This window comes from Cavia porcellus, unplaced genomic scaffold (assembly GCF_034190915.1).
Source record: "Cavia porcellus strain 051 isolate PalLab524CR breed Dunkin Hartley unplaced genomic scaffold, mCavPor4.1 scaffold_33, whole genome shotgun sequence".
NCBI classification, from domain to species: Eukaryota; Metazoa; Chordata; class Mammalia; order Rodentia; family Caviidae; genus Cavia; species Cavia porcellus.
This window is the reverse complement of record NW_026947516.1, coordinates 1,740,441-1,767,290: the sequence shown is the minus strand read 5'-3', so window position 1 is coordinate 1,767,290 and position 26,850 is coordinate 1,740,441. Positions and strand designations below refer to the sequence as shown.

At 49.2% G+C, this 26,850-nt stretch overlaps 1 long non-coding RNA gene across 3 annotated transcripts in view; it reads right to left on the bottom strand.

Moving 5' to 3' along the window:
• Window positions 1–5,112: 5,112 nt before the first annotated feature.
• Window positions 5,113–26,850, bottom strand: part of LOC134474597 (uncharacterized) — a 39,349-nt gene continuing 17,611 nt past the window's right edge. For 2 of the 3 annotated variants that reach the window (XR_010045461.1, XR_010045462.1), the window contains 4 exons: window positions 8,046–10,122; window positions 6,897–6,988; window positions 6,274–6,361; window positions 5,113–6,113 (listed from right to left, as the gene is read on the bottom strand). This is a non-coding gene — a long non-coding RNA (uncharacterized LOC134474597). The remainder of the gene's footprint in view (window positions 6,114–6,273; window positions 6,362–6,896; window positions 6,989–8,045; window positions 10,123–26,850) is intronic. The other variant, XR_010045463.1, reaches the window with a different exon arrangement.

Here is a 26,850-nt window from a genome sequence, read left to right as displayed (position 1 = left end):
GTCCAGTATGTCCACCAGGACCAACCAGAATGTGTAGAGTTTTTAACCAAAGTTGCATGGCAAGATACAGATACAGGCTGGTGTTTGTCTCGGTTGTATGTGGAGGGACCAAATGGTGCTTTATCTAAGCTGTGGACTCATCAGACAAAATATGCGTATAGAGCCGGGTGTGGTGGCTCATGCTTGTCGTCCCAGCAGTCACCGGGAGGCCGAGGCAGGAGGATCTCTGCGAGTTCGAGACCAGCCTGGGCTGCAAAGTGAGCTCAAGGCCAGCCTGGACTGCACAGCGAGACCTGCCTCAAAAAGACATGCACCTCTCGGTAACGACAAGAAGCCTTTTGCTTTCCTAGTCAATATGCATCCGCTCCTCCCTGCGTAATCCACCCTCTTACTGGAAATGCGTCTCGAAATTTTGGGAAGAGCTCAGGTTAGAAATACCCGTCCGATCCAGGCCGCAGAGTGCCCCAGAATCAAATCGCAAAGGTCAACATTTCCATTTGCAAACAATCTCTAGGAGAGGAGGATTTGATCCCCAACCGACGATGTTTTAACTAACCGAAATTGGTTTTCATGTGCTCAACAGGGAAGAGAAAACATCGGGGTAAAACAATTATTACCCCAACATGTGACTTCAGCAAGAGCCAGCGAGGAGGAGGATGTTGCTCATTTAAAGGGAAACAATCCTCGGACTCTTGATGCATTGCTGAACGTCGAATGCTGCTCTAATATTTTTAGATTAATAATTTTAGGAAACGAAATAAATGACCCATTTTTATTGTGTCTTTGCAGCTGGTTGACAAGATGCAAAATTAATTCTACCGAATCTTTGTTTTAGAACTAGCGAGCATGCTGAGTTTATCTTCTGCAAAAATCAGATTTGCATCGGGTTATTGGATTGACAATCGTTATGCTTTGTAGAGGTTTTAGGGTAAACTGAGGCACTCAGCTGTCCTGTTTTCCAGGGTCAGAAAGACAGCAGAAATACATGAACCGGGTCAAGAGAAGGCACCCTGGAGCTTCTCAGGGGAAACGCCACAGGACCAGGGCGAAGGCTGACGGCCTAAAACACAGGCCTGCTCCTCCAGCAGCAGAACTCGGCACACAGCTACAAAGCACCCGTTTGCTCTCGGCCTGGTGCACCGTGACACGATCTCAGCAATCTGCAAAACACTCCTGCGTTTAATTCCAGGTCAGTCGAGCAGGCTCATGGATTCGACAGTCAAAATTAGCACTGTCCATCTGCAATTGATTCTCGGTCCCCCTCAGTGTCCAGGCAGGCGGACGGGGCCGGGCTGCAGGAGCCAGTGCAGAAGGACAGACACCCCGCAGTGGCGGGGGACACAGACAGACACTCCGCTGAGGCCAGAGCTGCACGCGGGAGGCCCAGCAGACGCACCCCGTCCTGGGCTGATGCTCTAACCGGGTCCCGTCAGTCGCCCCGAGGAGCCAGCAGCCACCACCCGGCCTGCAGGAAGGGCCCGCTCTGTGTGCACGCCCGCCTGCCGGGCTCGCTCCCCAGTGCTCCCCAGTTAGTCAGTCAGCTAACTGAGCAGTTGATCGCATCGGTCACCCACAGTTCTGTCCCCCTCACGCCCACCCTGCTGGTCCCCATTTTTCCCCATCTTGCACCCAGCCCACCCCACGATTTTGCTCTGTAAAATCCCTAGAAAAGACAGAGTCCCTGGCCGCCTGCTTGGGACCCTGCTGTCTCCCCAGACAGAAGTTTTCTTGCTCTCAGTAAATATTTATGCTCTTCACCTCCAGTTCCTAAAACTCTTTCTTAGATTTTAGAGAACATGAACTCTCACCGGACAGCTAGTTGCTTGGGAGTTTCTTTCCCCTCTATCAAAACTAACACAAATTGTGAAGAACACTTTCTGTTTATGGTACTGTGTCTCTATGGATGGGCTAATGGGATTTGGATACCAGTCCATTTTCCCGTGAAGGCTTCTTATGATTAGAGAAGCCAATAAAAGCCAAATTGATTGATTCATGAATTTTAGTCATACAATGAACAGGAGAAATTACAATGTCCATAGACCCAAGTCTTAACCGAGGGAATATTATACGGCCATGAACAGTAACATGGCTCCCCAAAACTCAGATTCAGACCTTTCTACAGTGTAGAAATCGTAAAGCACAATGACCGATTCTCTCGGGAGACCTGACAGGTTTGTTGGTGATGCTGAGGTTCGAACCCAGGACCTCACCCACGCTGCACAACAGCTCTAACTCCAAGCCCATTGCAGCCTTCCTAAGCACTACGATTCCTAACGTCCACCACAGGAATTTAAACAGTGAGCAATCATACTGAACAGCAGCAGGGGAAATGTCAGCTGAGCCTGCACAGAGAAAGAATCCTGCAGAACCCTGGCCAGCTGTCTGCACCCCGGTGGAGGATTTGCACGCAGAAGAGCTCCTTGTGAATGTGATCAAAATGCAAACATCAACGGTGCCCCCCCAAACAGAGGCTGGAATGACCCGGATGGATTCTCAGCACGTCTGAAAGCACTAATCACATTGAAGAAGCTCAATTCTATTGCACGTATTTCCACAAGATGCTAATTAATTAACTGCACAAAGTTCTGCTCTTAGATATATTAAATAATTGCATTTATTTCATTTTAGAATGAAGGATCCCCACCTTAGTTCCTAGATTTCTTAATTTTTATGTTTTTGTCAATGTCCCCAAGCACCTAAAAATCTATGGTTAAAGTGAAGAAATAAATAAATAAATTTAAGAAAAATCGATAGGTAGAAGATGGCATACAAGACAAGTGTTTTATTATCAATGAATCCTTTACTGTTTTTCTTCTAGTACAGTATAGAAAAACTGTGGCAGGTCCACGAGGATTCATTGATGAGCAAAAATATAAAATTTCAGTTTTGGAAATTTTAGTCGATCTGTGATCCTTGTATTATGATGTAACTGCCGTACCGTTGGAATTGGAAGACCTGTTGTGGCCTCCCCAGTTCCCTGTCATCAATAAACCCCTTTTCTGGAACCTGGACGGGCCAGGCAAGCACTGTGTGGAACCTTCAGTGTTATTTTTAATCTTCAATCAATGAGTTTGAGCTGATGCAGAGCTCTGCAGCAGAAAGACTGCCCTAAAATCAGATTTATCAAGTTCTGCCTTGAAATTCCTTTGCAGGTGTTTACGGTGTGCAGGGTGACACTTTAGTACCCGAACATACTGTGTGGTGACCCGTTGGCACGGCCATCCTCCCCAAATTGATCCTTTCTTTGGGGTGAGAAAATTGTCAATCTACTCCTCCCCTGCTTTGCAATGCACAATACATTGCTGGTAACTGATGACTGTCTGCACTGGCCTAGACCTCGAGGTGTCATCAGTTATCACCCCTGACTATGACATCCTGCATTTTGCCACCATTTGGTAAAGCTTGATGGGTTAAGTGGCCATGCTGGACAGGTTTACACCGGAACTGGCCCAAAATGGTCCCGTTGTAACCCCTCACTGTTCAACAAGTGAACTTTGGTTTTCTGATTGATCCATTAGTGGATTTTCGTAAAATAAAAATAAAAGTACAAATGAAGAAAAATAAAAGAAAGGTCAACATTTTGAATCCACCCAGCACATAGTGACAGCCAGCAGAGCACAAGGAACGAGCCTCAGAAACTTCTGGAAGAGGAATATTCCAGAACTTTCCAGAACATTCCAGCTGCCTGTGAGAGGTCCAGAACCTTCCAGAACATTCCAGCTGCCTGTGAGAGGTCCAGAACCTTCCAGAACATTCCAGCTGCCTATGAGTGAAAGGTCCAGAACCTTCCAGAACATTCCAGCTGCCTATGAGAGATCCAGAACCTTCCAGAACATTCCAGCTGCCTGTGAGTGAGAGGACTATGTTGTAGTCAGCGGTTGCAAGGAGAACAACGTCATACGGGACACAGAATGTATAGTGTGATTTTATGATGGTCACCCGAGGAGTTAAATCTGAAGAGAGTGCGGGAAATCTGTGCACACACTGCAGACCCGAGGTAATGCAGCCGGGGTCCAGCTGGAGGCCAGAGCCCGTGACGATGCCCCGCGCCTTCTGTTTCACGGATCTGCAGTGCAAAGGCCCAGAGGCCAGCGGCGGAAGCTGGCAAGTGTGTGCCTGCAGGATGAAGGCGCTGTGTCCTGAGTGCGTGTCTGCAGCCCTGCTTCTCCTGCAGGAGCTCGGTGTGCTGGTCCCGACGTGAACTCGGCTGCTGTCATCAGAGCAGCTCGGGCCTCGCTGTCGCTGAGGAGGGCTGCCGTGATTTTTGGGGAGCCCTGCTCCCCACTTTGAGCGTGGCGTCCAGGCTCCGTGTGCATTCTGCAAGACGCGTGCATGGCGTTAAGGACACATGAGTGTCCCCGTGCTGCTGCAGACACGTGCTGTCCGGCCTTCAAACCTGTGTGTTGCATGATGACTGCCTGCACGATCACCTTTTGCATAAAGACTTCTGCAAGATTATTTGTCAGGAGAACCCTGAGCCAAAACCCTGACGTGCCTACAGACGGGCGCTCAGGAGACGATGCATGTTAGGAGCCAAAACATAAACATTTCTTCCTTCAAACTGGAGGTGTTGTGTCGCACGCATCAGCCGTCAGAATGAAACCCAGACAGCCGAATTTGGTGGCGAGAAACCTGCCAGAATCTACGTGCATAAAACGCAGATACAGAGCTACCTTGAAAAGCGTGCAGATTTACACACTGGCACACAGTGTTTTCATCTGGGATGCAAGAGTTAGACACAGAAACTAATTTTGGGTTTTCGGCACAATCTTAACGTGTTTAATGATGCATAGAAGCTCATATTTAACTTGATGATGTAGAAAAATTCTTGGAAATTCTAGAGATAAAATTCTAATCTCTTCTAGTTTGTAAAGCACAGCAAGACGATGCCCAGAATTAAATCCGTTTCAGCTGAATATCTTTCCGAATGCATTTCCGGTACGAAAGCACGGGCTTTTTAATATTTCCAGACAAAATGGGGGGTTCAATTCATTTTCAGAATGTAGCATTCTGTTTTTGACACAGGTACATATTTTTAGCAGATATTTGCAGGAAGAGATTATGTTTTTCTTTCTTGTACCATTATAGAACTGATGACATTGCAAATTCTAATTTTCAAAATCTAGCTTGTTTAATTTCCTTAATTACATTATCTTCTTTTAGGCATTTTTTTGGTAGAAAAATAATGGATTGCAGATGATAATAGTTAAGAAAGAAAGAAAGAAAGAAAGAAAGAAAGAAAGAAAGAAAGAAAGAAAGAAAGATAGATAGATACATATCCCACATGACAGGACACAATGAACCAGGATGGACCAAAGGAAGGACGCGGAGGCCCCGGATAAATATTTCCTGGCCCTGTTTCTTTCTGGCTGGCAACTCCACCTCCTCAGACTCAGCTTTTCCTTTCTTGTTTGCCTGCAGCATAAAACAGGATCTCAGAGAGATTTCGTGTTGCCAGGGACCTTAGCCCTTGATTTTCACAGCCAGGTTATGGAAACAGTCTGCGTGTTTGTCAGTCAACAAACACGTGGAGAGAATGTGCTGTATTCACACCATGGCGGGTGCCTCCACCCTTCACATAATGGCTTCTTGGCATTTTCCCCCATATATACGACTGGAGGACAGTTTGTTAAGTGGCAGACGTTAGGCACAGAAGGGCAAGGACCCTGAGGTCCCACCCAAGTGTAGAAAGTAAGACAGTCGAGCCGATCGATTATTATTGTGGAAATCTGGGTCATCGTGACCTTCAGCACCACCGTCTCCATCACCGTAATCACCACCATCACCACCATCTCCATCAGCAGCGCTCCCACAGACCAGGGCAACATTTTGTCGAAAACGGATCTTGTTCCTAAAGAGCTGATACACATGTCACATTTTATGTGTTTAATTGCATGCATTATCCTCTAGGAAAAAAAGTTGCATTTTTATCTGCCCTGAACAGGGCACCTTTTAATGCTGCAGCTGACCAGCTTCCGTGCCAGCAGATGACAACTCACACCGAGTGATTTCGTTACGGCCAGCAGGCTGGAAGCCACAGGCCGGCCCGTTCCTGGGGCAGAATATAGAGCGTACTTTACATTCTGCAGCAGACGTAACCCAGCAGGAAGAGACTGTTGGTGCAGACAGGACATTCATCATCAGACCTTAAGGAGTAATTAGAACCCCAGCCCTTCCCCACAAGGGGAACCCACGAGGACAGGGATTTCCAGGCCCCCGGCTTGCTAACCAAGGATTGACGATTCACTCAGCAGCCCTGGGTACTTAACCCACCTGGGCTTGGTCAACGCAGTCAGCCAGAAATGATGCAATCAACAAACGCGATATTTCTCCAGGTCTTCACAGTCTGTGATATCTGGGCCTGCAGAATAAAGCAAGTCAGAAGACCAAGCGGTGTGTGACTCCATTGCCACAGAAAATCCTCCCAAGCATCTGAGGATAACATGGGCAGAGAATTGGCACGTTTGGTGGTACTAAAACATCCTCAGGAAGCCCTCTGCTTATATTTAACTTTGACTAGAACTTTGAGTATGTGGAGCGACAGAAAAAAAATTATTCCAGGATCACAAAGACCCACTGTGCCAAGCTGTGGCACTTATCTGCAAGAGGTCTAATGGGGAGCATCTCCGGGGTCCATCAAACTTGTGACATTTAACTGATAAAACTCAAATAAGAAATGCCCACGGAATTTGGACCAACACGGTTGCAGATATAGAAGACCCGCCCTAGTGAGGTTTGTTGAAAGAATAACAGAGTCCCTTCAGCTGCCCATCCAAGACCCATCACAGACACTCAGGGGCACTAGGTTTGTGGCTGTGTCCTTTTTGGCTCCACCTAACAAGGCTGGCGAACCAAACTTGTAAAATTCCCTAATACGAGTAGATTTTGTACCAAACCTGTCCCATTAGCAAGCGCTGACTGACACCAAGCTCCTGTGTGATCTCTGTGCCTCAGTTTCTGAAGAGTGTGCAAATAGAGATTTTCTAGCCTGTGAAGAATCAGAAGTAAATATTTCTGATCTTAACTCCACTGTTCCTAAAACTCTTTCTTTGATTTTAGAGAACACGAACTCCTACCGCACAGCTAGGATCCCAGAAGTTTGTTTCCCTTCTGTCAATGCACCCTAGGCTTGCGATGTGGACGGGTACCGAGCCGTGTGGGCGAGTCTCTGTCCCAACCCGGGTGCCCACCGCTGCACGCAGAGGGGCAGGAGTCTGCAGGGGGGCGCGGAGGCACGGACGGCCCAGCACACCCTGCGGGTTCGGTGGGGTTTGGCTTTGGGAGCCAGCCGTTCTCTCTGGCTGGACCTGGGTGGACCCTGCGAACTGACCCGGGGCTGCCTCTGGCCACCGGCCTCGCCGTCTAACACTGTTTGCTTGGCTCTTTGGTCGCTGTGAACTTTTTGTCCACTAGTTACGATCAAGAATGACCTTCAAAAAAACCAGCCATGTGCTCCGAGTTTGGGGAGGAAGATTACACAGTGGGGTGCTGGGTCCAGTCTGCAACAGTCACACGTGAGAAGCCCGTTTGCAAAAATTTAAGGGCGAGTCCAGGCTCACATTTCCCATTTTGCTCACAAAGTCCACGGATTTGTTAAATCATCCCCGCTGGAAACACCCCAAGACCTCACGTGCACAAGGGTCACTGTCTCGCATCCCCGAATTAGCTTTATCTGATCACCAGAAAGTCACAGAAGGCGACAAGGGTTTCTACAGACCAGAAAGGGCAGGAGACAGGTAGCCATCTGGGACGTGTGTGTGTGTACGCGTGCGTGCGTGCATGTGAGTGTGCATGTGTGTGTGCATGTGTGAATCCAGGGCTTTTGCCCTGAGCCGCGTCCCCGGACATTCCCTAATTGTGGATCCTGACACAGGCAGGGTCTTGCTAACTCAGGAAGCCTGCAAGCCTGAGCTCACACTGGAAATCCTCCTGCCTCAGCCTTCCCGAGCGGTGCGTGTCCAGGTGGAGCCACACAGCCCCGCTTACACCTTCTGAGTGCTGCAGGCTCCAGGAGCCGTCACCCCACCTAGGAAAGCCAGTCTCACCCTCCGGGGTCCTCATCCAAAGACCGACGGCCCTCGGCAGGACGCAGGCTGTCCGTGGGGAGCTGTAATGCTCAGCGTGTCCCAGACACATCCCAGGATGCCGAGACAGCAGATGTTGTCCTCGCCTGCACAAATCAGGCATCATCTTGTTGCACAAATGCAGTGTGAGCTAAGGACACGGCGGGCGTGAGAAGTCTCAGAAAACACATTCACACCTTCGGGGAGCCGTGTGCACAAAACGCTGTGTCATCAACAAACAGACCGAGGTGCAGGCAGCTGCCCGAGCACGCAAAGAGCAACTCTTGCTGTGATTTTAAAAGGCGTTTCCTACACGGACAAGAAAACCAAATAAATACAAAATTCCTCAAGGGGTGCACCAGCAAGGCGGGCTTTTTATTTCGTAACTCCCCCGTTCACCAGAGCTGGTGCTGGATTCGAATCAGCCCCCGCGTGTTCTGCACGGTTAAAATCATTTGCTGGTGTTTTTGGATAATAAAGACCCATTAAATGCTTCACAGGCAAAGATAATTTTTTGCTCGGAGGAATGAAGAAATGTTTTGTGCCGGAATCTCTCAGTGAAACACCAGCCACAAAGCCAAGAATGTGGAGGATGGAGAGGCCCCCAAATAACAGGAATCTGGTCCTTTCCCAGGTTTGCAGGGGCAGAAAATTCCCTAAAGCTCCGACCCAAAAAATCGAGTGTGAAAAATGTCACCAATATGGAGGCACAAAGCAGTCTCTCTCCTTCATGCAGAAGATGAATACTATCACCTGCCTCCCGGCTGCTCTGCTATATTTTGCAAATCTTTTAAAGAACGCACATCAACCTCACCCTGGAGACCCCCAGCTCAGCACCCCGGCACCTCAACACCCTCGGCAGGTGCCCCCTCCGCCACAACCATAAAATGAATATTGATTGACCTGAATGTGCATTTCTCCCCAGCCACAGCAGATGCTAACGAGACTGCCCTCACCCCTGGGTGGAAACTCCTGCAAGCACAAAATCATGCAACTCCAAAGTGATGCTGCTGTGAGCACAGCCCCGGGTCTCCCGAAGGCGCCATGCGGTTCTGTTTGTGCAAACACCCAGGTCTCCCCCGCGGGCAGGGTGCAGGAGGAGGAATGGGACCCAGGCCAGTCTGGGTTTGGTCCCACTTTGACCTCCACTGCAGCTTCTAAATCCAAGGAGAGGAGCACCCCAGGTGAGGGCGTGAGGATCTGTCTCCTCCGGGCAGAACTTTGGGCGCTGGGCGCTGGGTTCTGCGGATCGTCAGGAGCTCGGTGTATTTTGGGAGGGTGGTGGGTCGCTTGGGAGGCCTCAGTTTACCTAGGAAATACTCATGGACCCTTAAAAGAGAAGGAGAAGGGAAGGGAAGAGAGGAGAGGAGAGAGAGAGGGAGACAGAAAGTCGTGATGAGCCTCGGTACCCAGTAAAGCACTGATCTGGAGAATGTATTTTTCTTTTTCAAGTCTTGGTCTCTAAAATTTTTCCCACAGAGAAAAAGGTTTTTTTTCCAACCTACAAAGGGCACAAAATTATTTAAGTTTTCCTTGTGCATCCCGCATCGTCGTGATGGTGTCTTGTAAGTCTGCAGGGCGATTTTCCCCAGTAGGCACCATCCGGCCCGCAGTCCGCAGAGGGAATTCTCCCCGCTGTGCTCCGTGTAATTAGACGCGATAAGCACCTCTCTGATTAACACACACAATTATCGTTAGGACGGGGGATCGCTTAATAAAGTCTCGCTTGTTAGATGAGGGAAGATTATTTACGTCTCATTTAACGTTTCCAAGAGCTGCACATTTTTGTCATTTTGTGCCAAAGAAGCAGAGGCCCGTAAACTTATTTTAACTCTATTAAATGCTCTTTGAACTTGCCTAATTTTGATCTAATTTTTTTTTTTAGTGTACTCAGAATAAAAGGGCTCATCGCTGTCAGCATTTACTTTGCCATTTTTGTGTTTTCTGAGACACCGTCTCTCTGGATGGTTCAGGCCGGCCTTGAACTCTCGGGGATCCTCCCGCCTCGGCCTCCGGATGCTGGGGCTCAGGGTCCTGCACCAGGAACGGCTTAGGAAATCTGCATTTGAGAAGGAAACAGTTAGCTCACAAAAAGAAGGGTCCTCTGTCCTCAGAGTCTTTAGCTGCGCTGTCCTGGCCGCCTCCATGTCCCGAATCAGTAAGTTGTTGCAAAGATTTGGCTCAAAGGTGAGACCCTCCCGCCTCAGCCTCCCGCAGCGCTGAGATTAGGAGCAGCTGCGTGTTTGGATTCTTAGAGACAGAGAAAATGTCTCAAAGAGCTACCCCAGGCCTAAACTACAGTTCCCTGGCTTTCAGGTGGAGAAGAGGGGAACCCCAGGGCAGCCAGAGGTAAATAAAGGCACAGGCCCCCTCCTCGGGCGAGGAAGAGAAAATCGTACATTTAATGTGACCCGGGAGGCTGATGCAGGAGGATCTCAAGTGAGAGCCCAACCTGGGAGACCTAGTGACTTAATGAGCTGGTATATCAAAATTAAAAAATAAAAATAAAAAGGGCCTGGAAATACATGTCAGTGCAAAGGTCCTGCGGTAGTTCCTCAAAAAGAGAAAAGCAAACAAACAAATGGGAAAAAAAAACACACACAAGAATGTTTTAGGCCACCAATAATTTTCACCCCAATGAGAATAACGTTATTATCATAGAAAATATATAGCAGAAGTCACTGAAAGCTTCATTTCTAAAACCCCAGCTACCCTCATATGTCACGTAATATCTGCTGCTTCTTTATGGCAATCTCTTCTCAAAACCAAAAGAAAACCCCTACGAGACTGTACAATGCTAACGTTAAAGGGATTCGAATCCAACACATGGAAAAATAAGACACTCAGCGACGTGTCACGCCTCACGGCTTCGCAGTGAGATCTCTGAGCTCCTGAGTGACCGAGTGACCACCGGACCTTAGAAGACGGCCCGGCCCGTAGGACGCTGCTAACGATTTAGGAGCCCGGAGCCCAGCTGTCCGTCCTAAGGGACCCCGGGCTGTTTCCCCCGAAAACACACCCCAAGAGTGTGATGTGCACAATCACCGGGCAGAAATGAACCAGAGACACAAAGAAATGGCTCTTTCGCTGTCTGTACCGGGACCCGCTCACGGCGCCTCCCTGGCCAAGGTTTCCTTTGCACCGCAGGACGATGCACGCAACTTGGGGAAATCTGTTAAAAGTGAATAATCATCCTTTAGAAAGCAAAAAATATATGGCATTGCAGCCAGAGTGCTTCTTAATTTTAACTTAAAAATTCTAATCTGCCCTCAGGTCACGAAAACATCATTTCTTATACTATGGGAACGCACACGGGAGAAAAATAGTCATTTGCAAGAAGCAGAGGTTGGGTCACCCTGAATTACAGATAATATTCAGAAAAAGCTACCAAATCCACAGGTTACGCATTCCTCTCTTCCCTGGAAAAGCCCTCGTTTGCAAGGCACCCGGCTCTTGTGGAGAAGCCATTGTGTATCATACAAACCTGATGCTCAAAAATTCAAAATATTCAGTAGAGGAACCTGCGTTCATCGACTGACACTCATACTAACGATTATTTAGAATTTCCCTCAATCTGAGACACACGTCTGGCGTCACTGACGCCTGTGTCTTGCCGAACTCGGCTTGCCTGAGAGCTGAGGATTTCGGACGTGAAGTGGAGGGTCCTTTTTGTAATAACCGCCCTCTGAATCCTACTGAGCTCCCCCCCACATTTGTAAATCAGATTTTAAATCCAGGAGAGAGCATGCAACTGACAGCGACCCACATTAAAAGCGCTTATGGTGTGTTCCATTTGCTCGACTATGTGTGGGGGGCTGGACGTGGAGCCCTAAACCGTTCCCCGGAGCTGCACCCCGTTTTTTGTACCCAGCATTTTCTTTTATTGTAAAGGACATTGTGGGGACAACGGATGGCGCATGGGCCCGATTAAGGAGGAGAATCCTGCTGGGTCGCCTCTAATATGCACGCTCAGGAGATGTTTGCACATCTATCACACGGGACGTTTTCTCACTGTCTGCATTTACTTTTAATATAATTGTATTTTAAAGAGGGAAAAATTAAGCAGAACAAAACAGATCATGAGATAACAATGTAAGAGACAGATTTCACAGCAAGACAACAGGACGTCACCATGATGTCTCTTGTTCTCTACCAAATAGTTGTCCATTTCTTTGCACACAGTGAATTCATGCAAAACAAAATAGTATTAAACTGATCAGAACTCAGTGATGAAGGCATTTTAGGTCTTCAGGACCAAACAACAGGGAAATCAACAACAGCTGCCCTCGGGTCTCTCGTTCTCTTCATGGCATAATCTTAAATTTACAGAAAAGTTACAAAAAGACTGAATGGACCCCACCTGCCCTAAATGTCTTTATTTTGAGCCTGGATCCTGCTAAGTGTCTTAATCATCCAGGCCAGGCTCAGACTGGGACCCGCCCGCCTCGGCAAAGCTCTGGTCAGACTCTCACTGCATGGGCCTCGGGGATAATTTTATTGATGTCTAAACGAGCTACGGTTTTGCAAAGGAGCATCCTCCTTAAATGACAAGCAGAGGGAACGCTCTTTGCAGATCTGCAAGAATACGATTCACAGCTATCGGATGTATACGGGGTTCCGTGGTGCGTGCACACGTACCTGAGTGTGTGCACGTGTGCGGCATCTCAGAGGATCAAACAAAGCTATCTGTGCACAACCAGCCTGTCCCACAGGGACCGTCAAGGGCAGAGCGGGGGATCCATCACCAATTTATCGATGCCTCCCGGCTGATCACCTGGGAAGCTTTGCAAACTCTGTGTCTCTTCTTTGTGAATCCGGAAGGTTCCACGTCTGCAGCCCACAGAGCTGGAACCCTGCAGCACTCGCTGGGCTCCCAAAGTGCTTCACGGTCTTCTCTGTCTGACTAAAACCTGCACAATTGTAAGCTTAATTTATTTTATGCACCTTTATATGCCTATCACCGTAATACGGGATCTGTGGCATGACCTACAATGGCCTTAGATCTCATTCAAAGGGGTCTAATCTAGCTGGACTCGTGAGTGATTTTCATATTGGATAAAATTGTTAACTAATCGGCTTTTCGTGGTGAAAATATAAAACCCGAGAAGACCTTCACACGTTTATTAACAAACATGAGTTCATTAAAACGATCTCCTGGCTATGTAATTTATGAAGTAATTAATTCTGAGTTAAATAATTATTTACTGGAAACTCAGTTTTGCTGTGGGACAGAAAGCCATGCTTCTCTGGTGTGACATCACGCAGTTGCTGTGTGATTACTGATTAGTCTCAGGCATAACAAAAGCTTTCTTTAAAATCGCTCAAACAGTCAGACATCTATCGTGCCTTTGTTCATTGTTAGATCAACAGCTTCCCGGCCACTTACAGGTCACACACCAGGTGCAGAATGGTCAGCTCGTACCTGAATTTTTCTAGCTATTTTGCCAAAGTTTCAGTGCACGAAAGGAAGAAATTTTTCTTATGTTGGATGTTCCACCGAGTACCTGGGACGATCTAGCGGGGCGTGGTGGCTCACGCCTGTCACCCCAACACTCAGGAGGCCGAGGCAGGAGGATCTCTGCGAGTTCCAGACCAGCCTGGGCTGCAAAGTGAGCTCAAGGCCGGCCTGAGCTGCACAGCGAGACCCTGTCTGCAAAAGCCAAAAAAAATAAATCTGGGGAGTTCCCAAGGTGTTGGTGAGTGGGGTCTCCACTGGGGGGAGAAAACCCCATAATTTGTATCAAAGTCATCACAGCTGTATCGGAAAACACCCATCACCCCCTTTCCCAGTTGCCATGGTAACGGCTCCTCTCGCGGTCCAGGCTGCTTCCGTCCCTTAGTAACCACTGGTCACCCTGGTGCACGCTGCAGGAACCCATCAAAGACGGCCCAGAGCTCTGTTCCTCGCCTGCAACCCCGTGACAACCTCCTTCCCTCCTTCTCCGGGGGACAAACAGACAAACACGGGGAGAGAAAGCTGCATCCACGGCCAGCAAGCAGCCTCCACCATTCTCGGGCCTCGGCCACCCGGAACGTGGACGCAGCCTCCAAAAGGGAGCCAGGGAGGCCAGCTGTACGCCAGCGCCTCGGGCTGTGGGACTGCATGTGGCGGCCAGAGCTGACTAAGCCGCATCCACAGCAGTCCTGTGGCCAGTGCCATGGGTGCGATTTGTGTCTCTCACAGATCCTCAGCCCAAGCTGCTAGTGTCAAAGCTGGGGGCTCGGGGAGGTGCAAAGGTCCCATGGAGGGGACCCCCATGCTCATCACAGACACCCCAGAGAGACGTGGGGACCCTACCACCACGTGAGGTCACAGCGAGGAGCTGCCGTGTGTCACACAGAACAGCTTGGACGTCCAGCCTCCATGGTTGCTCAAGTGACTAATGGATGTCTCTGGATTGTAAATCACCGAGTCAGTGCATTACCACAAAGAGGTGAATCATCGGCCAGCTTTTAAGCAGCTGATTAAAGAAACCTGCCACCTACCAGCTCCGATTCGGGGGGAAGTCTGCCAGGCTGTGGTTCCGGGGGGTTCAGTCCAAGGGCAGCTGCCCACAGGGCAGAAACAACATGGTGGGGGTGTGGCGGGGGGCAGATGCCACCCTGCAAAAGTCACACGTCCACGACCCTCGTCCTCCAACCAGTTAACTCTTCCCTGTCAGTTATGGACTCAAAAATAATTCCATCCATCTGCCAGGCTCACGGCCTCGTGAGGACACCGTGTCCCCAAGAGTTTCTGCACCCCGTCAAGGTGATCACAGTGATTATTCAGCCCATTTAGCAAACAGTCGGCTGAGTTCCTTTGATCACATTTTTCAAATCCATTTTATTTCAAGGAAAAAAACAAAAAAAAAACACTAAAACAAACTTTGAAAACACATTCATTTGGGGGCACCAATGGTACCTACGTTGGTACTGTCACCCCGAATCACTCGCCCAGAGCACGGGACATCTGCATTCAACTTTCCCAACAATACCAGCTCAAGGGTTCTCTTCAGTGAACTCAGAGAAATCAGTAGTGTGAGTACCTTAACTATTTTTATGCACATACACATATGTGACTGTTTTCAAGTTCTCGCACTGGGGAGACAGTATGATGTTCACACATGTGTGTCTGATTTATTTCACTAATGAGTATGGTCTCAAGTTGCCTCCATTTACCTATAAAAATCTACAGTTTATCCTTCTTCATGGCTGAGTAGTACTCCATCGTATAGAAATATCTATCACGTTTGTTTTAGCCAGTCTTCAGTTGACAGGCATTTGGATTGTTTCCAAAACTTAGTTGTTATAAATTGTTTCCAAGATTTAGTTGTTATAAATTATGCTGCTGTATGGGTGCACATATGTCACTGTGGTATGATTTTTTAATTCTTTTGGGAAGATACCCCAAAGGTCTCTGGTGCAGGGTGGTTCAGGACAGCCTTTGAAGTGGGAATGTCACCCCGGGTGCTGTACCCCCGATAGTCCATCATTTAAAGAGGTTAGAGGAAAGTCTACAAAAATTAATTTTAATACACAAAAGCACAGATTGGGTTTTGCCCTCCAATATGGCAGATTGGCGATGTGCGCTTTGCCAAAGCGTTATTACTGACAAAAATGACGGCAGACACAGTGAAGGCGTCTTACGGGTCACCAAGACATGTGACAAATGACTGGACGGCACACACGGACAAGCGTGCAAATGTCCGCTTCCATTTCCAAAGTGAACAATTACGTGCACGTGACACCTGCAGACCCAGCACTCGGGGGAGGCTGAGGCGGGACGGTCTCTGTGAGTCGGGATCGAGCTGGGCTGCAGAGCAGGCACAAGCCCAGCCCCAACTGCACAACAGGAGCCCGGCTCAGAAACGCCAAAGAAAGCAAAATACTAGAGAAAAAATTCAGCAATTAAAATGGACCGATGAGAAAATAAATTGATGACTACAAATATGTAAATAATGACCGTCAGCTACAAAAGGAGACACGCGTTAGGGTTTTAGATGTGGTTTCAATATTTGGCAAATATTTACTTCCACTTTATTCTTTCTTTCTTTCTTTCTTTCTTTGTCTCTGTCTGTCTCTGGAGCAAGGATCAAGCTCACAACCTCTCGTTTGCCAGGCAGGTGCCTATGCCACTGAACAAAATCCCCAGGCCCAGATAGTCGCTTTAATGCAGTCAACGTCACAGGAAACTCCTGTCTGCGGTGCATAACGGAAAGAACCCGCAGGTACAAGCCTGCACCCCAAGCCTGATTTTCAGGTGTGCACACACTTCTGCACTCTAACGTGATTGTAAACTGACTCTGCGGTTCACCTCCGGTGACAGGCTGACCCGTTCTCTTCCTGACACAGGGTACAGTTTACAGGACGGTCTTCCAAAAAAGAACTCAAGAGGCAGGAACACAGTCAGAAGAGAAACAGTCAATTCAGCTTAAAATCCTCGCTCTGAAACCCTACGAGCTTCTGATGTCTCTCAAAGTGCACTCAGGGGATTTCACGGTTGACTTCAACACTTTCCGCCTAGAAGAGGAAAGATTCCTGGTGTTCATTCATCCCGACATTCTGGGTACCTTTGTAGCAGGATGCACACTTTTAATATCGGCAGGTAAGAGCCAGGCCCGGTGGTGCTCGCCTGTCATCCCAGCACTCGGGAGGCTGAGGCAGGAGGATCCCTGCGAGTTCGAGACCAGCCTGGGCTACAGAGTGAGCTCAAGGGCGGCCTAGACTGCATAGTGAGATCCTGCCACAAAAAAAAACAAAGTAAAAAAAAAAAAAAAAGTAATGATGCTTTAGCTTCTTAGGAACAGAGCGGGATCCACAGACCCTGAGTGCAGAGTTTGCTTTTCACCCACAAGGGTGATCAGTGGCAAGGTATTCGGATTCTGAACCTCAAGAAGGTGCTGTATGCTCCGGATTAGATGCACCGAGCCCTGCAAGGCACGCTGGGAGCCCGGGAGGACCCCAGTCACCGCTGGGTCCACCCATTTAGGAGCTCTGTGCTGTTAGGAGGTTGGCAGGGCTGCGGGAGACCGCAGGGCCGGCTGGTGGCTGCTGGCTCCTCGGGGTGACTGACGGGGACCCGGTTAGAGCATCAGCCCAGGACGGGGTGCGTTTGCTTGGCCTCCCGTCTGCAGCTCCGGCCTCCGCGGAGTGTCTGTCTGTGTCCCCCGCCATTGCAGGGTGTCTGTCCTTCTGCAACAGCTCCTGCAGCCCGGCCCCGTCCCCATGCCTGGAATATTTCTAACAAACTCAGCTGCCTGCAACACCAGACAGACATGCAGAAATAATAATTTATGCAATGCTCCTCGGGCTGCTTGTCCAAAAAGAACAATGTCACTAATGCGGCCACTTTGGGGAAAAGGTCAGGACCTTAGTACCTGAATTGCAAACCTGGAAAACAAGGTTTTCCTTCTCAGCAAAGATTCTTTGTAGGCAAATGACTCTTTGTCCTCAAGAATCACTCAGTTCAGGCTCACAAACGCCTCCCAAGTCGTGAAAATGTCACCGAAGGTCCCCAAAACGGACAGAAGAGAAGATATTAGTGCTCCATATGCAGATCTGAACCCTTTGCAACTTCTGCATTTAGGATGATCAAGCGGAAAAGCATCCGTTTCCTAATCAAGGCAGCTCTGAGCACGATGGGCGCCAGCCTAATGTGGCTCAGGCCGGTTTTGAAGTTGGTCCCCGGGCTCTGTATTGTGCTAAAAATCTTAACAGAGACTGCAGGATGCAGCTCAGAGGTAGAGCCAGGCACAGGATCCCAGCACGCCTTGAGTTCCAGAGCCACCCCTGGAACAAAATCAAGTAAAAAGCCCAGCATCTGCAAACAGAGGTAGACAGTGAAGGCTGGTGAGGTGCTGCACATGAGCCCTCGGGAGGCTGAGGCAGGAGGATCGCTGTGAGTTCGAGACCAGCCTGGGCTGCAAAGCGAGCTCAAGGCCAGCCTGCACTACAAGGACTGGGTCCCTCGCTGCCAAGACCAGGTTCAGACTGGCAATCCTCCTGCCTCGGCCTTCCAGAGTCCTGGGCTTACCGGCGTGCACCACCACACCGGGCCCGGAGGCAGAGTCCCACCTCGTAATGCAGCAGGTGGCCTCTCAGTGTGGTTTGCTTTCCTGCAAATTTGTCACCCGTGCAAGGCTGAATTCTGAAGAAGGAAAATTCTAAAAATAACTCACGAGTTTGGAATAGCTGCAACACAGTCTGCTTAAAACCTGTGTGTTCCATGAGTTTTGTCAGTCACTTTCTGCACCTAATTTGTTGGGTGTAGGAATCGCAGCACTGTAATCACGGCTGTAATCACAGCGCTCGGGAGGCTGAGGCAGGAGGATCGCCACTAGTTTGAGGCCAGCCTGGGCTGCATGGTCTGACTCTATCTCAAACAAATGGGAACAAAGCAAAAACCTTCCTTGTGTAACTTCCATATTAAGAGTTATCATGGCAATGTCTGTATAGGGGGAAAAAAACACTGCAAGTGTAGAGCTTGATACAATTCACAATTTCCACGCTCCAGTGGCAACCTTGCAACGTGAAACAGCTGCACTAACCAAGCTCAATAGCGAAAGCAATTTGCAGCCAGGTGTGCTGGGATCCAGGCCAGAGTTGCAAGTTCAAAGCCAGCCCGGGCATCGGATATTTTGTCTCAGCAAGGGAAACAAAGTATTCAAGACGCCTCTACTTTCCACTTGGGTTTGGTGACGGGTAAACCCGAGAGCAGACAGACAGATGGACAGAGAGTTGCCCGCACCCTGGAGGCGCAGAGGAGGAAACCCCAAGCGTGGGACCCATCTGCACATTTACAAGCAACGTGTACCTCTTCTTCAAGACGGGCACACAGTCGAGGCTTCCTGAACAAGGTCCCCCTGCAGAGAAAGCACAGCAAAGCCCTCCTCCGGGGGAGCACATCCGTGAAACAGTTTCTGCACAGCAAAGGAACGAGCATCAGTAGAAAGGCGATATAGCGAATGGGAAAGAGTTGGGGTCAGCTACATAAAGTAAATCACGCATTCAAAGAATTTGCACCACCAGAAATTAAAGACCCGATCTAAACGTGGACAACTTCTTAGAAAGAGGAGGAAAAATGGTCAGTTAATACATTAAAAAATGATTCAGGTCTGTGGCCATTACAGAGATGCAAATGAGAGCGATGCTGAGCTTTCATCTCAGCCAATCAGGAATGAGCTGTCATGAAGAAGTCAGCCAATAACAGACGCCGCAGAGGATCGCTCCTGTGCTATTGGTCAGAACGTTAACCAATACAATCACTATGGAAATCAGGGTGGAGACTCCCCAAAATTCCAAAGGCAGAAAATTCCACTGGACCCAGCTATTCCCCGTCCAAGCGTCTTCCTTCGAGAGTAGAAGACATCGCCTTACAATGGTCCACGCACACCCTAGTGTAAAGCAGCAAAACTCATGGACTACAATTCAAAAGTCGTCTGTGTGTCCATCAACAAACGCATGGAGGAAGAAAACGTAAGATTACAGAAAACAAAACACTAGGCCAACACACAGGAGAATAAACTTGACTTTCATAGGAGAACGAATGCACCTTGAGACCCTAACGTTGAATAAAATAGCAAACTCCGAGCCCAGCTTTCACACGAGTTTCTCTTACATGACAATATCAAGCCAAATGAAAAACGGACAAGAGGAAAAGGAAATAGATCCTTCCCACATGGAAAAGGGGTCCAGAGAAGCAGAGAGGGCAGGAAAAGGAAATGCATTTGCGTCTCACTGCAGGCGTCACTAAGCTTGAAGCCCCGATGCAGGGTCCTGTCAGATGGGCTTCTGCATCTCCCAGCCCACGTCAAAGCACCGCTCCCCGGGCATCTCACCTGTGCCAGCTGAACAGTCATCGCCCCCTTGTATTCTCCGAGGATGCCCCTTGAGATCCCCAGTGCGGTCCTGGTACCCAGAACAGCACCACACCCTGCCCACAAGCCCTAGGATTCTCCGAGAGTCACTCTAATAACCCAGACAGCTGCTAAGGACCAGCAGCAGGAGGGTAGCGCACACAGGGTGGATACGCTGCGTGAAGGCCTGGTTCACGTCAGGTGGCGAGTGACACTGCATCACCCTTTTCAGAAGGGCATCCTGGTACCCTGTTTGTTTCTGGAACTTTCTCTTTCATGCCTTTGGAACACATTAGATGCATACTACTTATCTAGAAACAAAGTGGAAACGCAGATGGGTATTATTGTTTGATATGGACTAGCCCCAAAAGGCTCACATATTTAAGACTAGATGCTCAGCTTGGAGGCTTTGGAGGTGGAGGAAGTTTTTTTGAGAGGCAGATCCTAATGCTTGGGAGTTATGTCATTGGAGGCGTGGCCATGGACATCGAGGTGGAGCCTATAGGCAGGAAGTGATGTCGTTAGGGGCGTGGCCTGGGAGATGGAGGTGGAGCCTAATGGTAGGAAGTGATGTCATTGGGGGCATGGCCTTGGAGACGGAGGTGGTAGGAAGTGATGTCGTTAGGGGCGTGGCCTTGGAAATGGAGGTGGGACGTAGTCATAGGAAGTGATGCCATTGGGACCATGGTCTTGAGAGATGGAGGTGGTAGGAAGTGATGTCGTTAGGGGCGTGGCCTTGGACATGGAGGTGGGACGTAGTCATAGGAAGTGATGACATTGGGACCATGGTCTTGAGATGGAGGTGGGGCCTACTGTACGAAGTGATGTCACTGGGGGTGTGGCCTTGGAGATGGAGGTGGGGATTACTGTGTGAAGTGATGTCGTTAGGGGCGTGGCCTTGGACATGGAGGTGGGACGTAGTCATAGGAAGTGATGCCATTGGGACCATGGTCTTGAGAGATGGAGGTGGGGCCTACTGTACGAAGTGATGTCACTGGGGGTGTGGCCTTGGACATGGAGGTGGGGATTACTCTGTGAAGTGATGTCACTGGGGGCGTGGCCGAGGAGATGGACCCACATCCTGGGGACTGGCACCCCAATAGTTCCCTTCCCCCTAGGCAAGTCACAGCTCTGTAGCAATGCCCGCTGTCTCCGGGACTCGCTTCCCCATGTGTCCCTGATGCAATTAATTTCACAGAACCACGGACCTTGGTGGCTCCCTGCAGTTCTGTGCCACCTTGTGCCCATCTGCCTTGTGAAGTCCTCGACCTCCCCGCCTTAAACCCTGGTTTCCTTCTATAAAAGTCCCTGGAAAAGACAGAGTCCTGGGCAACCTGCTCAGATCCTCTTCTGTGTCTCTCAGAAAGTTTCTCTCAGTAAACAGATCCTGCCTTCACCTCTGTGGTTCCTAAAATGGGTTCTTCGGTTTTAGAGAACGCCAGCTCTCCTGGAAGCCAGCTGATGTGTCTGAGCAGAGCGGGGTCAGGGTCTGCTTGCTTGGGGCACATCCCGCACTCCTATTGAGCCGGAGGCGCCCAGAGTGGAATAGACACACCCTGAGCATGTGCCTCTCCCTGTCAGCCCCAGATATTAGAAAACAGTTTCAAGACCTAGAAAGACTCCAAAGTTAAGCCCTCTCAGAGTTAATGGAGACAGACAGCCCAAGAGGTCAGCTTTTCGGTCCACCCAGGAGCGACTATTCAGTCCTACAGCAGCCGGGGATCCCTGGACCCAATCCCTTCCCCAAAGACTGAACCTCACACGGGACAATCTGAGGCCAGTTGTGGATCCTCGGTTTTGCTGAACCGGCCCAGCCACTGTGCACCCTACTGGAGGGATCCTTCTGGACTTCTGAGCTCCCCCAGACTTAGCCAAACCTTTCCTCTTGCACACAGCCAAGAGCTGTGGGATGGCAAGAGGGGTCTGAACCCGGGACCTAGGGCCTGGGAGACGCTGGCACCTACCTTTCCGGGAGCTTAGACCCCGGCTGGGGGGCGGCCACCCCACCGCAACAATCACCAGGGAAGCCACAAAGTGGATTTTGGGCCAGAGACTCCAGACAGCAGCCCGCATGCTGTGAAGACAACATGGTGGTCACCTCCTGACAGATGGCAATGTCCAGTACCTTTTACTTCCAAGGTGCAGAGCTGGGTGGGGCTGGGAGCTGTCCCAGAAGCCGGGCAGAGACCTGGGTGACTGGATGGAAATGTGTCACCAGGGCACAGTTCCCCAAATTCCCTTCCTCTTTCAGCCCCCTTGTTCCCGCCCACTGTGACAAGACAAAAACACAGATAACTCATTTTTAAAAAATTCTTTTTCCAGTGCTGGGGTTGGAGCCCATGGCCAGTGTCCCCTTCCACCTCATTAACGAGAACGGGCAGCAGGCGGGGCTCGAGGTGCGGGCCGAGCTCCCCCCACAGGGAAACTGAGGCACCGTGGCTCCCGGGAAATTGCCAGTGCCCTCCCGGCCACCCACCCACCCCACCCTGCTGTGCTCGGCCCGGGGACGCCTGCCCCGCTCCCCGGTCCTTTCCTGCAGCCCAGCGCTGAGTCAGCCCTGCACATCCCCAAGCAACGGGGCCCGGAAACCCGAGCCCAGGACGCACAGCGCCTCACCGCGCATGCGTGCACCGAGGCTCCGAGGCACGCACGCTCTAGGCCGAGCTGCGGTGCAGCTGGGGTGCAGCCCGTGGGGTGCAGCCCGTGGGGTGCAGCCAGGGCCGGAGGCCTCGGGAGCATCTCAGAGCTCCCGGGCTGCAGCCGGCCCGTCGCCCACCCGTGCACAAGCTCTCAGCGCGTCCAGCTCGGGGCATCGAGCAGTCTCCAGGCTGCAGCAGCAGCGGCTGTGACGGTTCCAGAACATTCTCTCACACCTCCCCTCCCCCACCCTCGGCCTCCATGGCGAGCCCGGCGCGCTGTTTCCCGCCAGTGGACACTGACTCGCTGGGCCTCGGCCCCCTGCTGCTGTGGGGCTGATGCGGCTTCTCCCCTAACAGTGGACAAGCTGGACAGTTTCCCTGCGGTGCTTCCAGAGGCGCTGGGATGTCTCCTCCCGTCATGGCGCTCGTCTCCGGGAACCCACGAGCGGCCATGTCTGGACCCGGGTTGGGTCTCCCAGGCTGGATCTGTTATCGCGAGACTGGGATCATCACTGCGAGATCAGGTGAATTATCGCGTGAGCACAAGAGAGGAGTGATCCTGAGTGGTTGTGTTTCCCGCGAGACTTGCATAGTTAGCGCGGGGCCAGACTAGTTATCGCGAGATCACATGGCTATAAAACGAGACCCCTGGGGGAGGCGCTGCCATTTCTGCCTGGGGTTCTGGAGCTGGTTGAGCACCCCTGTGACCCCAGCACCACGCAGGCTGAGGCAGGAGGATCCCTGCGATGCCCAGAGCGGCCTGGGCTGCATGGTGAGCTCAAAGCCTGCCTGCACTGCACAGCCACACCCTGCCTCCAAAAGGCCACATGGAGGGAAAAACAAAACGAAAGAATCAAGAAAACTGAGGAGCGGTTGGAGAAAATGAGCGGATCCTGGAACGTTTATTTCTGAGATTTCAAAAAACCCTCCAAGTTACATGCACCCCGTATAAAAAGATGCGGGCGTGAACACATACAAATTCTGGTACCATCTGGGGTCGCTTCGCCTGTCTGTGGGTTCAGTGCTCATACACTCAAGCTACCACTGGTCTGCTCTGTTGGGGTGGCAGGCTCCTGTCATTTCAAGGACTTATAAAGCAAAATAACGCATTTTGGGGTGATACTGTTTTTGAAATCTGAACAGGAATCATGCACGTGACCGGAAATCATATTTCTCAAAAGAAATACGCCTCTAGCCTGTCCTTGGAAGGACTCGTTCTCTTCAACGAGCTGTGCTGTAAATCATTGCCAGTTAGCTTTTGAAGCACTTCTGGCCCTTCCTAGGAAAAGCTCAACAAATGTTAGTTGAATGAATATGCGGTATGGTCCTCACCATCATGAAAGCACCATATTTGAGTCTCTGACACTTACTGTAAAAAATTACCAGTAACTTGGAAGCTTAAAATAGTGTTATTTTGTAGTCGCCTTAGCGTTCTCCAAGGCAGAAGTCTCACTGGGTAAGAGCGTCCTTTTGGGTTTCTTGGACAGACAGCCTCAGTCTGATGAAAGTCAGCACTCTCCTTCCCTCGTGGTGTGTGCAAATAAATTCAGAAATTCCTTTTTTTTAATATTAAAAAAGGACTGACACAGATTTGCAGAACGCAAGAGGACATTCGCAATGGTCAATATCTGTGTAGTGTTATCTGCAAAATAGCTGATCAGATTACAAGACGCAGGCATGCAAAACTGACCAAACAGTCAAAGCCCAAAGTGTTCTTTTTGATGAGGTAACAGAGGTTAGCATTATAGTTATTTATCACATATAATATTACATATAACTACATTATTAATTATCATATATAGGCATAAAATCTTTTCCCTCAAAAACCTGTGATTGGAGGTTCCATTTGACCCAGCAATTCCACTTCTGGGCATATTCCCAGAAGAACTGAAAGCATCATACCACAGTGATATATGTGCACCCATGTTTATAGCAGCACAATTTGTAATAGCCAGATCTTGGAAACAACCCAAGTGTCCATCAACTGAGGAATGGATAAAAAACTTGTGATATTTTTATGCAATGGAATTCTACTCAGCCATAAAGAAGGATCACATTGAGATATTTATCAATAAATGGACCCACCTTGAGACCACACTCATAAGTGAGACAAATCAAACTCACGTGTATAAATACCGTACACTCTCCCTGGCATAAGAAACTGAGAGAGTAAATAAGATCCAAAATCTACAACAGATATTGTCAAGGAAAATGGGGGGGAATGCACTCAGAAAGAAAGAATAAATGCGGTAACAGAAACGAGAAGAGGTTTTTTTCGTAGTTTTAGAAAATACATTAGTTTGTTTGCAGCTCTGGAGGTTGAACTCAAGCCTTTAGAGCCGAGCTGCATGCCCAGTCAAAGGAGACAAGGCTTTGTGCAGCCACTCAGCTGCTCGGGCCGGCCCTGAGCTCGGGATCCTCCTGCCTCAGCCTCCAGGCTGTGCAGGAAAGTTTCTTTTCTCCTGAGATGAAGGCCACAGACAGTGGCCGAGCTCCCTGCCCAGCACGGCCGAAACCCTCCGTGCTGCCGCAGGTAAGTCTGATCTCACAAAAATGGACCCGAAAAGCACATTCCTGGGTTCTGCACAGTCAGTGTTTCTATTTTGATAGATTAGATCCTTGACCCTTACGCACTACATTAACGAGGATTAATTTCCTACTATTTTTTAAAAATCCTTTATTGTTTCTATCGTTGGTTTGCTTCTCTTGCTTTTCAAAGTTTAAAAAAAGGTTCCCCTGCACTGATTTAACATCTCAAGAGGAAGCTCCCTCTTGGGCTCACATTGATGGGTGACGAGCGCCCCCTAGTGAGACAGGATGTTTTTCTGAGAGTCTGATAGAAACTCTTTTTTATTTGTTTACTTTTTTTAAAAATTTTATTTAAAAGGAAAAAAAAAAGAAAAAAGAAAACCAAACAAGACAAAACAGTGTAAGCGCACAAGTAATTCAGGACTACAAAAAACAGGAAGAAATCACCAGTTAATAGATTACACATTGTCATCTTAGAGATACTTGTTCAAGTCACAGGATCAAAGCATACAACGTGGACACTCAAACAGTCAGACTGCAAACAGTTGTGTTCAGTGACCCAACAAAGACTTAGCAATATGGTCATCTATCTTACACAACTAAACACACTTGCAGTTGTGTCCTTTAGAGCACTTTTTTCCCCTCTCTTTTTTACAACAAAATTTACACATTTTAGGTTTTATTACTCCCACAGTTCTTATTACTTTTTTTTTGAAGAGAATAAAACCAAATGTGACAAAACAAAACAGAGTAAGTCAAATCAAAAGTCGGTCAAATCAAAAATTTTTACATAATGTAAAAACAGAATACAAGGTGATCAACAATGGTTACCATAATGCCTCTTGCTACCTAAAAAAGAATTGCCTGTATCATCAGGTATAATAAAATTGAACAAAACAGTACAGAACAAAACCAATAAAACCTAAACATTGGAGACCTTACAGGACTTCAAAAGAAGATAATAGTCAAACCAGAATGGGCATCATAGTGAATCTTACTGCCTTCAAAGTAGTTGCCTATAGCCTCAAACTTGATACTATCAAACAGAGTAGTTTCCTTTTTAAAAACACCTTTTCCATTGGGTGTGATGGCACACGCTGCCATCCCAGCACTCGGGAGGCTGAGGCAGGAGGGTCTCTGCGAGTCTGAGACCAGCCTGGGCTGCAAAGTCAGCTCAAGGCCGGCCTGGACTGCACGGCGAGACCGTCTTTAAAAAGAGAAAGAGGGAAAAAAAATCGTCCGAGCCACAAACACTGACACAGAACTGGGTTCGGTGGCTGGAGTTTACAATGGCAGCACTCAGGAGCAGCCTGGTGGCCGTCCCGCCTCAGCCTCTCGGGAGCAGGACTCTGGCACCTCTGTGCCACCAGCAGGTGTGATTCTCTGGCTTGGCTCACCTTCAGCTGACCTTTATGGAGGAAGAAGACACCCCACAGCCAGCTCAGCAGGCAGCTCTCCAGCAGTGTCGGGGTCCAAAGGAAAGGAAAGGAAATTCAAGCCAATGCAGACAAACAAAACAAAAGCAGAACATCACGTCGCACAGACACACATCGGTTCTCCAAATCTCCCCCGTGAAGACACTTGCACTACATTTGTTTAAAACGCTTCTGGGACAGGTCTCGCCTTCATTCACAGCCTGGACCTTCCTAGGAAAAGCTCAACAAACGTTTGTTGAATGAATATGCGATATGATCCTCACCATCGTAAAAGCACCATATTTGAGTCTCTTATACTTACTGTAAAAAGTTACCAGTAACGTGGAAGCTTAAAATAATGTTGTTG